Source organism: Lathyrus oleraceus, chromosome 4 (genome assembly GCF_024323335.1).
Source record: "Lathyrus oleraceus cultivar Zhongwan6 chromosome 4, CAAS_Psat_ZW6_1.0, whole genome shotgun sequence".
Classification (NCBI taxonomy): Eukaryota; Viridiplantae; Streptophyta; class Magnoliopsida; order Fabales; family Fabaceae; genus Lathyrus; species Lathyrus oleraceus.
Window position 1 is genome coordinate 372,729,442 of NC_066582.1, and position 12,664 is coordinate 372,742,105.

A 12,664-nucleotide genomic window follows, 5' to 3' on the forward strand; every position below is an offset into this window, starting at 1 on the left:
ATCTAACTCTTTTTGTAGGTAGGGCATGATCTCATTGATTCATTGATCACATCTAGGGTTTGAGACCCTCATGAACAAAGAGCACAACCAAGAATTGATTCAAGAAATGGTTATGAACATCATATATGAGTCCCAATGTTCTCTACATGTTATACTGATCAAGATTTCTTCAAGAGTTTGAGGGTGATTTGCCTTGGAAACCCTAGTTTGACTGGGTATCTTGAGTAACTTCTCCAACAAGCTATCTCACAAATTGATTAAATTTCTCAAAGGACACTTCAAAATTCATCATATTATTCATATATGATCTACCATGAGCCAATAAAGTCAAGAGGATTGGAAATTAGCAAGTTGGTTGATGGTGGTTGGCCAGATGAATTCATCTGATCAAAACTGGGTCTCCCTGGACCCTATCTCCTACAATTTTCACCATATGAAAATGATTAAAAGATAAAACTTACTCTAAATGACATTGTAAACAACTTTCATGTTGATACCTAGAGCTAGTTTTGCTTATAAAAGCATTTTCTATGTTGAAACATTATAGGTCATTTTGTCTAAACCCTAATTTGAAAGTCAACTTCCCTAGGCCATAACTTGCTCAATATTTATGAGATGAAAGATTTCCAAGATTTTAAATCAAATTCAATGTGTCTACTTCAACTTTTATGTTTGGAGTGGGAGCTAATTCAACTTTTTTGAGCATGTGATATGAGGCTACATTATAGGTCACTTTTGACCTATACCATTGATCAAGTGATTTTTCCAAACATCAAAAATGAATAACTCTATCATTTCAAATCCAAATGACATGAAATTGGTGACCATTTTTAATTTATTTGAGAGAGATACAACTTTGATGAAGACACCTTTATCATTTGAAGTTCCTATAAAAAGTTAAGCAAGGTGGAATATTGAGACATATGGCTTGACACATAGAAATTTTTTGATATGTCAAATTTTTCCAAACTTCCACCTCAAAATTATCCAAGTTCCAAGCTCCAAATGAAAAAGTGTTCAACATCAAACTTGTTCCTCTTGACTTACCTTTCCAAAGAGCTCAAATTCATTCATTTTGGATGAGAAATGCATAGGCTGCGCATGGCTTAAACAAGCTGATATTGTCGCACCTCATATGAAAATGTGGGATACGACTATAAAGCGAAGCGCGATCGCACGCTCGCAATGATGGACTGAACAGAGTCGCCACCGAACTTTATTTATTCCTAAAAAGGAAAGGGGAAATATCGATAAAACCCAAGACAAAAGAAAAGGATAAGATATGGTCATCGCAACCAAATCAGGGTTCGGGAGTCGATTACGCGAGGGGAAGGTATTAGCACCCCTCACGTCCGTTGTACTCAACGGGAACCATTAGGTCAGTTGTGTGCGTAAATGTTAGTTTGAAATGTTAGGCTTTTCGATTTATTAGGTGGGAAAGAAAGAGAGGATAAGAAGAGAATGTTTTTTGGATTTTTTAACGAATGACTAAACCTAAGTTTTTTATTAGTGGGCCTGACAAGATTTACAAATCCTGCTCCTACGTATCTCAATAGAGAAATCAAGGCTTACGTAGTTCTGGGTAGAAAAATGTTTGTTTGTTGGTCGATTTTAGCGAAAGCTACTTTGTGTCAAATCGACGAAAACATTGTTGGACTACCCAAAACAGGTGGAAAAACATTGCCTTGCATTGTTTTGAAACAAAGTACCTTTCGTTTGAGAAAAGATTTGAAGGGTTAATCGCACGGCGGCGAAAAAAAGAAATTGATTGGTTTAATGTGTTTTGAGTGATGGCGAGAACTTGGATGAGCGAGATATACATCTCGAATCCTAGTCTCAAGAGTGCACGGTATACACCATGTTCCATTTCCTTCTTTATTGAAAGAGATTAAGATATGAATTAAGTATTTTGGAATTTGATTGAGAAAGGGTTTGAAGAAACCGCATTGACAATTTTAGGCGATGGCGAGAGTTAAGATTGGCGAGGCATACGTCTCGAATATTAACCTCAGGAGTGCATGGTATACACCATGTTCCATTTCCACCTTTATTGAGAAAGTGTTAAATAAGAATTAGGTATTTTGAGTTTTGTTGTGAAAACGACTTGACCGTAGATCAAGTATTGATGGACGTTTAAAAGAAATTTGGATGAGTGCTTGAGGAAAAACAAAATGGATAAGTTTGGATGATGGCGAGAACTAGGATTGGCGAGATATACATCTCGAATCCTAGCCTCAGGAGTGCGTGGTATACACCACGTTCCACTTCCATCTTTATGAAAAGGTCTTAACTATGAATTAATATTTTTTTGAGTTTTTATCAGAAAAAATGGCTTGACGTTGAATCAAGCGTTTGGTGAAAGTTTGAAAGAAATGGAATAGAATAGGATGGAGAAATGAATTGATTTGTTTATTGAGAAAATACTCGACGTTGGATCGAGTCATATTTTGTATTTTTTGGAAATGGTTGATTTTATTCTTGTGTTAGTAATATCAATTGCGATGCTCGCAAGCTAAAACTTAAACAACCATTGCGATGCTCGCAATATCAATTTACAATCCCCGGCAACGGCGCCATTTTGTTGAAATGTATATTTCGTGTCGGGTTTTTGTTATCGTATCCACAGATATTGTAATATATCACTGTCGTTCGATGGTTGTTTTAATTCTAACTCAAGTAACAATAGGGTTTTGGTTTTAATCAAGTTATCTTGCATAAAAAGTAATAAATTGCGGTAAAAGTTATGTTTTGAATAAATGAGAAATATTGCCAAAGTTAGGTTTCAATGATCACTTTGCATGTATTTGCTCGGTCCACAATCTTATAAACTCCTTTAGATGATAAATCATTTCACAAAGTCCTCTCAATATGTTTCTCTCGAACACACATTGTGAGTTTTGCCATTTTGATCCATTGTTTCTCTCGAACACAATCTATCAAAATGACAACTTTTTGGTTCAACCTTATGGTAAACAAAATCATTCATTACTATCTCTAGCTAACAAACAAGTTTGGATGAAAACCTAGGTCAAGAGTCGGTAAACATCTCTCGATCATACACCAACACAAAGAGTTTTAAATAGAAACAAAGTTTTCATCATATATTTACCATTAAAGAGTTTACATATGAGGATCCTTACATTTACACACAAAGCTAGTAATCACCTACATCTAACCTTGACAAATGGATGACTTAGCTACTCATTTTCATGGTAGCTTGGTCGGCAAGTAAGGAAAGAAGGTTGATCAACATCCAAGTCGGATAATCGAAGTTGGATGGGAATCCACCTTCTTTTTGTGGAAGATGGTTCTAAGATGAAAAGAAATGAAAATTAGGGCATAAAAGATCCCCTCTAACAATGCTGTAAAATATCTCCTCTAAGTACAAAAGTGGAAAAAGTTGGTAAAAATGAGGTATGGTGCTCAAAAGTGGCACCAGCTACTTATAGACCACTGCTGGGCTGTCATGTTCGCTAGGCGAGCAGAATGGCTCGCCTAGCGAGGGTCTAAAATGGGCACATAAGGCCCCTGCGCCCAGAGAAAACAGGGCCTGCTGAACTGTCATGTTCGCCTAGCGAACATACCTTCGCCTAGCGAAGGACACGCTTCAACCTTCGCCCCAGCGAGGTTGAGAGGTTTTGCTACTGGAATGCTCGCTGGGGACTCGCTAGAGCTTCGCCTAGCGAGTGAGTGCTGGCTGCGTTTTTCACCAAAACAGAACGAACTCGCTACCACCTTCGCCTTCAGCTCGCCTAGCGAATTAATTTGACAATTTACTGGAGCTTTTCGCCTGGAACTCGCCTAGCGAACCAATGCTTCGCCACAGCCTCGCCTAGCGAGCAGGCTGATGAAATGCTTGTATTCTTTGGTTCCTTTGCCAATTTTCTTGTGTCTTCATTTTCAATTAGTTCATGTCTTTCCTGCACAATAACACACAAATCAAAGGCACCAAGCTTGTTTATCAATGTAATGCATTCCATGTAAAACAAATGTGGTTTTGACAGTTTTTAGCAAGGAAAAAGAGTGAAAGATGCCCACATATGATAGCTCAAATAAGCACTTTTGGGCATCTAACAACTCTCCCCAACTAGATTCTTGCTTGTCCTCAAGCAAAGTATGCCTCTTGAAGGACAAGAGGATTTGCTTAAAGAAAATGGTTTCTCCGAAGTTGGATAAACGGCTCAAACACAAGCGAAATCAGCAAATACAAGTTCCCAACGGTTCGAATAAAATAATACATAAGAACTAAAACTTAAATAGCAATGCAAAATATTTATCTATCTACAACAATACTATTCTGAATTAATCATCCTATCTCTCCTCTTCGAATAACGAATGAAGATTTTGCGCGTTTGCAACCGCGGGACTAATCTCACTCTCTAACAAATAATGAAGAAATCAAATAGATTCATACAATGTCTAACAATTAAAAATTGTACTGTGGAAGCATAAAGATCACTAAGGGCTTTTCGGTTGAAGCTTGGTTAGGTTAACAAACAAGGGTCATTTCTAAGGCCATTGAAACGAAAGTGCCGATGCAAAAGAGACATTCACAGTATTATTCACACTACTCGACTTTGTTTCATTTGTTTCTTATTTAAAACCTTCACAACACATATTCCACAACTCAATTTTTATTTTTCACTATTTTTCTTCCAAGCAAGCATTCATTTTCATTTTTTCTATTTTTGTTCTTTTCTTTCACATCAAATATACAAAACAGATGTTTCTTTTCTATATTTTCTATACATATATTTTTCTATGCTTGCTCGGTTTTTCTTTTCTTTTTCAAGAGTTGTGGTACTTACCAATTCTTTTTCGTTCTCCCCACCTTATTTCTTCCACACCCTAAGTGAATGCTCTTAACTTTTTACGGCAAAAGAACAATAATCAAGATTTTCCGGGTTGTAAAAAAAAGATTTTTGAGATCTCGCTTTATTTCAAGCCGAGATTCAACTGTTTAGGCTCAAAGGGGTTACAAATACTCTCTCTGCTCACAGGTAAGTTGTTTTTGGATGTAGTTGTGCTCGAAAGAAAACAAGTGCCTTGATCATTTCTAATTGCTTCCACAATTTCACAATAATAAAAGACAAAGAATGAATCACATGAATCAACAAAACTTATTAGAATCCAGCATTTAAGTGAAAGATGGAGGTTTCCTCACAATTTGTGGTTTTAAGTTCTAGATGAAGCATTCATTCAATTATGTTGCAAAAAGACAATATTCAATTTACCAAAAAGAGTAAAGTTCCTAATGCATTCTAAAATTCTAGCCGAAGGTAACCATGTACCTTAGCTTCATTCACTTGTTTATTCTTATCATTGCCATCCAAGCTCGGATGCACCTTCATTGGGTACTTCTTGAGGAGCAACCAATCTAGAAGGGTTTGCCACTCAATCAACCAAAAATTTATTAAACACACAAAATTAAAAACATAAATAAATAACATTAACATAAAATATAAATTTGTTCATGGGGGACAAAACACCCCAATAGTATAACACCATGGTCAAAATACAAAATCCGAAAATACAAATAGAAATAACATAAAAACTGAAAACACACAAAAACTTAACCCACTAAGGGCTCAGGACTCCTCCTCGCTACCGGCCTCAGAACCGGTAGCCTCATCATCAACATCATCATCATCAGCAGCATCAGCGCCCACCCCCTCACTATACACTGGCGTGTCCACGGGCCAGTTGGCGTTGAGCAGAAACTGCTCCCGCGTCATCAGAGCATGAGCACCACTACCTTGCAGCTGCAACGCTGCATAGAGTCATGCATATCAATCATAGCTCTCTGGGATGCCGCCATCCACTCAAAACTGTAGTCACAAACAGCCCGCAGGTACGGATCTACTCTAGGAGTAGAAGTACCAGGACTATCAGAAGCCTGAGTACTTCCTGAGGCTGCACTGCCACCGGTAGTCTTTGGTCTACAATATTTAGCCACATACCGATCATCGATAGGTGACGGGATCCTAACATGCCCACGAGACGGAAGTCTCACCCTTGCCTGAACGCATAAACTCATGATCAAACACGGGAAAGCTAGGGGACAATTAACACGAGCCCCCGACTTAAGCCCGCTCTCGACCACGGACTTCAGCTCATTTGCGATGATCCTCGCCACATCGATCTCGACATTGGTGAGGATGGAATGGACCAAATGTGCCACTGGGATCGGCACAGTGGAGGTGTGGGATTTGGGCTGGATGTTGGTCAAAACCAAGAGCAGTATCAGCTGAGCCATGGGAGTCATGTCCTCCCGGTGATACCTCACTGGAACCCCAGATGGGTTCGGCTCAACAGATTTCCCAGGTAAAAGCAGGGCGGCAGTAATGGCAGGAACATCTCGGTGAAGCCTTAGGTCGGTGTGGTATTGGTCTCTCTGGTCAGCTCCCAGCTGGAGCGGTTCCCCAAGGATTCGGTTGATAGCATCCCGGTCAAATGGAATTGGACGCCAGGCCACTTTAGAAACCCAAGTAAAGGGCTCGTCGTCGTCGGGCAGTGCGTTAGCATAAAACTCCCGCACTGTCGCAATGTCGTAATGCTCTAAGGGACTAATCAACCTATCCCACTTCTTTGCGTCAATCAACCCGGCGAAATTTCTGTAAGTGCCCTGTGGGCTGATCAGAAATCGCTTCTCTGGAAGTATCTTACGCTTCTCCAGAGCGATGTATCTGGCGGCCTGCTTTGGGCCGACAAACTTGTCTTGGTCAAACTGGATAGGAACTGTCCGAGATGTAGTCGCTCCCTTTCTTTTCTTACCCGCTCCAGATCTTGACTCCATCTGCAAAATATACAAAGAAACAACACACACCAACAAACAGATTAGCCATCAAAGCATAATTCAAAAGACTGCCTTGCTCGCTGCTGCTTCGCCTAGCGAAGTGGCAGCGAACGCTCGCCCCAGGTTCGCCTAGCGAGTGCTAGCGAACCTTACGGGTTTTGGGGTTTTATGCATTTTCAAAGATTTTTCCCCCAACACCCATACTCTAATGGTTCCCACATCAGAACCTAATGATTTCTCATGGCAATTAATCGTTCTATGCTATTGGGGATTGCCTAATTGCATGCAAAACCTAAAGTAAAACTAAATCCCCAATTTGAAAACCTAAATCTCCAAAAATTGCAAACTCCAAAATACCACATGCAACCTCAATGTTCCCATACCACACTCATCCTATTTGCCATTCACATTTGGAAATTAAGAGTTCAAACAAAAAGAAAAATGTAGTAGGGCAAACCTTAGTTACACGGATTCGGAAATGTGAAGTGAGAAGAGTTTGCAATCGACCGAAAAGAGCAAGTGTTGGTGATAGAGATGCAAATGAGAGAGTTTGAGAAGCCTAGCACAAATTCCTCAGCAGAGTCGTTCAGAATTTTTTTTGAAGGTTTGGGGAAAAATGGCCCTGCTGAGATTTAAATAGTAAACAGTACTGCAGCGCTCGCTGCTGCCTCGCCTAGCGAGCAGCTAGCGAGCGTGCTCGCTACTGCTTCGCCTAGCGAGCTGCTAGCGAGCGTGACAGCAAGTGCATTGGCAAATGCAGCACTTGCAAGTCATCCAGCATGGGTTTAGCACAGTGTACTCAATACAACATAAAACAGTAAATACTTACAATGTTGGGGTGCCTCCCAACTAGCGCTTGTTTAACGTCGACTAAGCTCGACGGTGCGATGCTCACAGAGGAGCATCGAACGGAATTGTGCAGCTTCCGCGCTCTACTTTTTTGTTTGAGCCTCCGGGATCCCTTTTGTTGAGCAACCTCCTCAAGGGCCTTGTCGTCTTCAAGAGTTTCTTGATGAACCTTTGATAAAATCTAATACCACCCTTTTTCGGAACTATTTGAACAACGCTCACCCATTCACTGTCGGCTATAGAACAATTCATCCCGGCCTCCACTAATTTGACAACCTCCTTCTTTTTTAGCACCCGCATCAATTGATTCTCTTCGTTTGTGGACAAATTGTTGCTAATGATCACGGGTTTAGCACAGTTATCATCAAGGTACACATATTTCAAATTTGGCTCTAGTTTTGGCTCCTCCACTATACTAGTCATATCCCCGCCTTCCCTTGTCTCTTTATGATAGACAAGTTCTCCACAAGCTTCTAATTCATGCAACAATGCTTCCATGTCTTTTCCTTTATTTTTGGTTGAACCTTTGTATACTCCGATAAGAAATCTTTCAGAAGGATTCGAAACATGAACCTGGTTTGCGACTTCCACAAGTTTCTCGTCTGTGGCATCAATTCGGAAAGAATCATGTTTATCATTGAGATGCTTTTTGGCTTCAAACAGATGGAAGGCTACCTCTTCATTTTGGACCCTTACCTTCATCAAACCGTTGTCTACGTCTATCATCATGCGCGCGGTTTTCATGAATGGTCGGCCCAAGATGAGCGGAGCATCATCATCCTCTTCCATATCAATAATAATAAAATCAACCGGGAAGAAGAATTTATCAACTTTGACTAACATGTCTTGAGCCACTCCATATGGTGCAGTGGTAGATTTATCAGCGAGTTGCAAAGTCATCTTCGCAGGTTTGATATCAACATTTCCCAATCTTTTGATAATGGACAGGGGAATTAAATTGATGCTAGATCCCAAGTCAATCAAGCCATTACCCATGTAGGTGTCTCCGATGGTTATTGGTAAAACAACTCGTCCCGGATCGGATTCCTTCCTTGGGAGGGTTTTTTGAATGATGGCACTACATCGTGCATCAAGCAAGATTGTCTCAGGTTCTGTGTGCCTCCGTTTTTTGGTTAGTATGTCCTTCATGAATTTGGCATACTTGGGCATTTGTTCCAAGGCTTCGGCAAACGGAATGTTGATTTGCAACTGTTTAAAAATATCCATGAACCGGGCGTAATGCCGTTCATTCTCCCTTTTGGAAGGAGCATGAGGATAAGGAAGATTTTGGATTGGAGTAGCGCTCACTACCTCCTTTCCCTTTGCAACTCTAGAACTCCTCCATCTAGGCTTTTTCACTACCTCCCCTATTACCTCATCACTTGTATTTTTCTCAATCTCCACACTTATTCCTTTTTCAACTTCACCATTCTGTTCGTTATTTTCAACTTCTTCCTTCTCATTCCACTCCCCCACTTCACCATCAATATTTTCCTCAACTATTTCCACCTCATTTGCTCTCTCAACTCTTTTTTTATTCTCACTCATCAATTCCCTCCCACTTCTCGTTGTGATCGCCTTACAATACTCCTTAGGATTTGTTTGCGTGTTTGCCGAAAATGAAGGATCGGTTTGTTGTTCCGCGATTTGCTTAGCAAGTTGCCCAACTTGAGTCTCGAGATTTTTTATGGCCGCGTCATTGCTCTTTTGGTTAGCCATTGACATTTGCATAAATTGCGTCAATGTCTCTTCTAACTTAGAATTGACGACCGGTGGTTGTTGAGATTGATAAGGATTTTGGGGAGGGTTTTGACGGCTAGAAGAACTACCTCCATAACCTTGGTTTTGGTAATAGTTACTTCTAGGTTGGAACCCTTGGTTCCCTTGGAAATGTTGTTGTTGATTTTGAGGGTTTGTTTGATAAGGTTGTTGTTGTTGTGGTCTTGGTTGATAGTCCCGTTGATTGGCCATGTAATTTACTTCGTCAAAACCTGGAGGTGGACAAAATCCGGTGTCATGTTCACCTTTACAAAGTTCACAACAAGCTATTTGTTTAGCTTTTGACGGTTCTCTTAACTCTTTGATTTGTTGCGTTAAGAGTTCCACTTGTTGTGAGATGAGCTTGTTTTGGGCAAGGATGGCATCATTCGTCCCTAACTCAAGCACTCCCGCCTTCTTCAAAGACTTTCCACGACTTTGACTTTGCAGATCATTTAAAGCCATTCGATTGATAATGTTCGTGGCTTCTTCGGCACTTTTTGACATCAACGAGCCACCCGAGGTGGCATCCAACAACGTCTTACAGTTTGGTTGAAGTCCATTTCTGAAGATATGGATTTGAGTCAATTCATCAAATCCATGCCCTTTACATTTCCTAAGCATGGACTTGAATCTCTCCCACGCTTCATTCAAAGATTCACTGGTTCCTTGAGAAAACACCGAGATGGCCGTCTTTGATTCCATGAATCGGTTATGGGAGAAAAATCTTTCAATGAATTTCTCTTCTAACACGTTCCAGTCTGTCATTACGGCTGGTGTTTGATCAAGGTACCAATCCTTTGCTTTTCCGAGCAAAGCGTGGGGAAATAATCGTCTGAACAACGGAAGCTCCTGAGCCTGATCCACTCCGGCAGCCAATGCTATCTCATAAAATTTTGTGAGAAAAGCAAATGGGTCTTCATGGTCCATTCCGGTGAATGGACTCCCATATAATAAATTCAGAGTTCCCGTCTTCATCTCAGCTTGCCTTCCTGTGTGGTTGGCAAACTGAGCGGTGTTCCTTGGACTATTGATACATGGAGTAGAAATAGGTGGTGGTGGTTGTGGCTCCATGTTTGGTATGAATGGTGGTGGATTTGTGGTTGAAGAACTTTCTCCTTGCTCTTGGCGTTGTCTAGCCTGTTGCCTCCTACGTCTCGTTTTGCTATTGAGCCTCCTTGCGGTTCTCTCGATCTCAGGATCAAAAAGAAGTTCGTCCACAGGGATTTGCCCTCGCATAAAACGTAAGCTGCACACTAAACCAAACAAATTACAAGCACAAGTCAAAAATTCACAAGCTAAAACTTAAACAACCATTGCGATGCTCGCAATATCAATTTACAATCCCCGACAACGGCGCCATTTTGTTGAAATGTATATTTCGTGTCGGGTTTTTGTTATCGTATCCACAGAGATTGTAAGATATCACTGCCGTTCGATGGTTGTTTTAATTCTAACTCAAGTAACAATAGGGTTTTGGTTTTAATCAAGTTATCTTGCATAAAAAGTAATAAATTGCGGTAAAAGTTATGTTTTGAATAAATGAGAAATATTGCCAAAGTTAGGTTTCAATGATCACTTTGCATGTATTTGCTCGGTCCACAATCTTATAAACTCCTTTAGATGATAAATCATTTCACAAAGTCCTCTCAATATGTTTCTCTCGAACACACATTGTGAGTTTTTCCATTTTGATCCATTGTTTCTCTCGAACACAATCTATCAAAATGACAACTTTTTGGTTCAACCTTATGGTGAACAAAATCATTCATTACTATCTCTAGCTAACAAACAAGTTTGGATGAAAACCTAGGTCAAGAGTCGGTAAACATCTCTCGATCATAAACCAACACAAAGAGTTTTAAATAGAAACAAAGTTTTCATCATATATTTACCATTAAAGAGTTTACATATGAGGATCCTTACATTTACACACAAAGCTAGTAATCACCTACATCTAACCTTGACAAATGGATGACTTAGCTACTCATTTTCATGGTAGCTTGGTCGGCAAGTAAGGAAAGAAGGTTGATCAACATCCAAGTCGGATAATCGAAGTTGGATGGGAATCCACCTTCTTTTTGTGGAAGATGGTTCTAAGATGAAAAGAAATGAAAATTAGGGCATAAAAGATCCCCTCTAACAATGCTGTAAAATATCTCCTCTAAGTACAAAAGTGGAAAAAGTTGGTAAAAATGAGGTATGGTGCTCAAAAGTGGCACCAGCTACTTATAGACCACTGTTGGGCTGTCATGTTCGCTAGGCGAGCAGAATGGCTCGCCTAGCGAGGGTCTAAAATGGGCACATAAGGCCCCTGCGCCCAGAGAAAACAGGGTCTGCTGAACTGTCATGTTCGCCTAGCGAACATACCTTCGCCTAGTGAAGGACACGCTTCAACCTTCGCCCCAGCGAGGTTGAGAGGTTTTGCTACTGGAATGCTCGCTGGGGACTCGCTAGAGCTTCGCCTAGCGAGTGAGTGCTGGCTGCGTTTTTCACCAAAACAGAACGAACTCGCTACCACCTTCGCCTTCAGCTCGCCTAGCAAATTAATTTGACAATTTACTGGAGCTTTTCGCCTGGAACTCGCCTAGCGAACCAATGCTTCGCCACAGCCTCGCCTAGCGAGCAGGCTGATGAAATGCTTGTATTCTTTGGTTCCTTTGCCAATTTTCTTGTGTCTTCATTTTCAATTAGTTCATGTCTTTCCTGCACAATAACACACAAATCAAAGGCACCAAGCTTGTTTATCAATGTAATGCATTCCATGTAAAACAAATGTGGTTTTGACAGTTTTTAGCAAGGAAAAAGAGTGAAAGATGCCCACATATGATAGCTCAAATAAGCACTTTTGGGCATCTAACACTAACTAAACAGTCAAGCAATAAAGAAATGAAAAGCAGTAAAATTATTACACATCGGGGGAGTGGGGTACATTTTGTCAAATGGGGATTCAAAGTACTGGAATAATTAAATCGGACCCAGATAACAAATAATGCAATGTATGAGTGTAAGTGCAACGAACTGTCTCATTGTAAGAAGGCCCAAGAGTAAGCCATGTGAAAAAATAACACAACAGGTTATATTTACAAGACACTTAAAAATTAAATCGAAAAAAGGTAAAATCGGGATTTGCACAGATGGAAATTGAGGGACACACAAAACCTAAATAATGTGCTCAAAGCCGGTTTGTGCATGTTGACAATAATTGAAATGTCATATGCGATTAATCGAAACGCGGCGAAATACTATCAATATATCGAT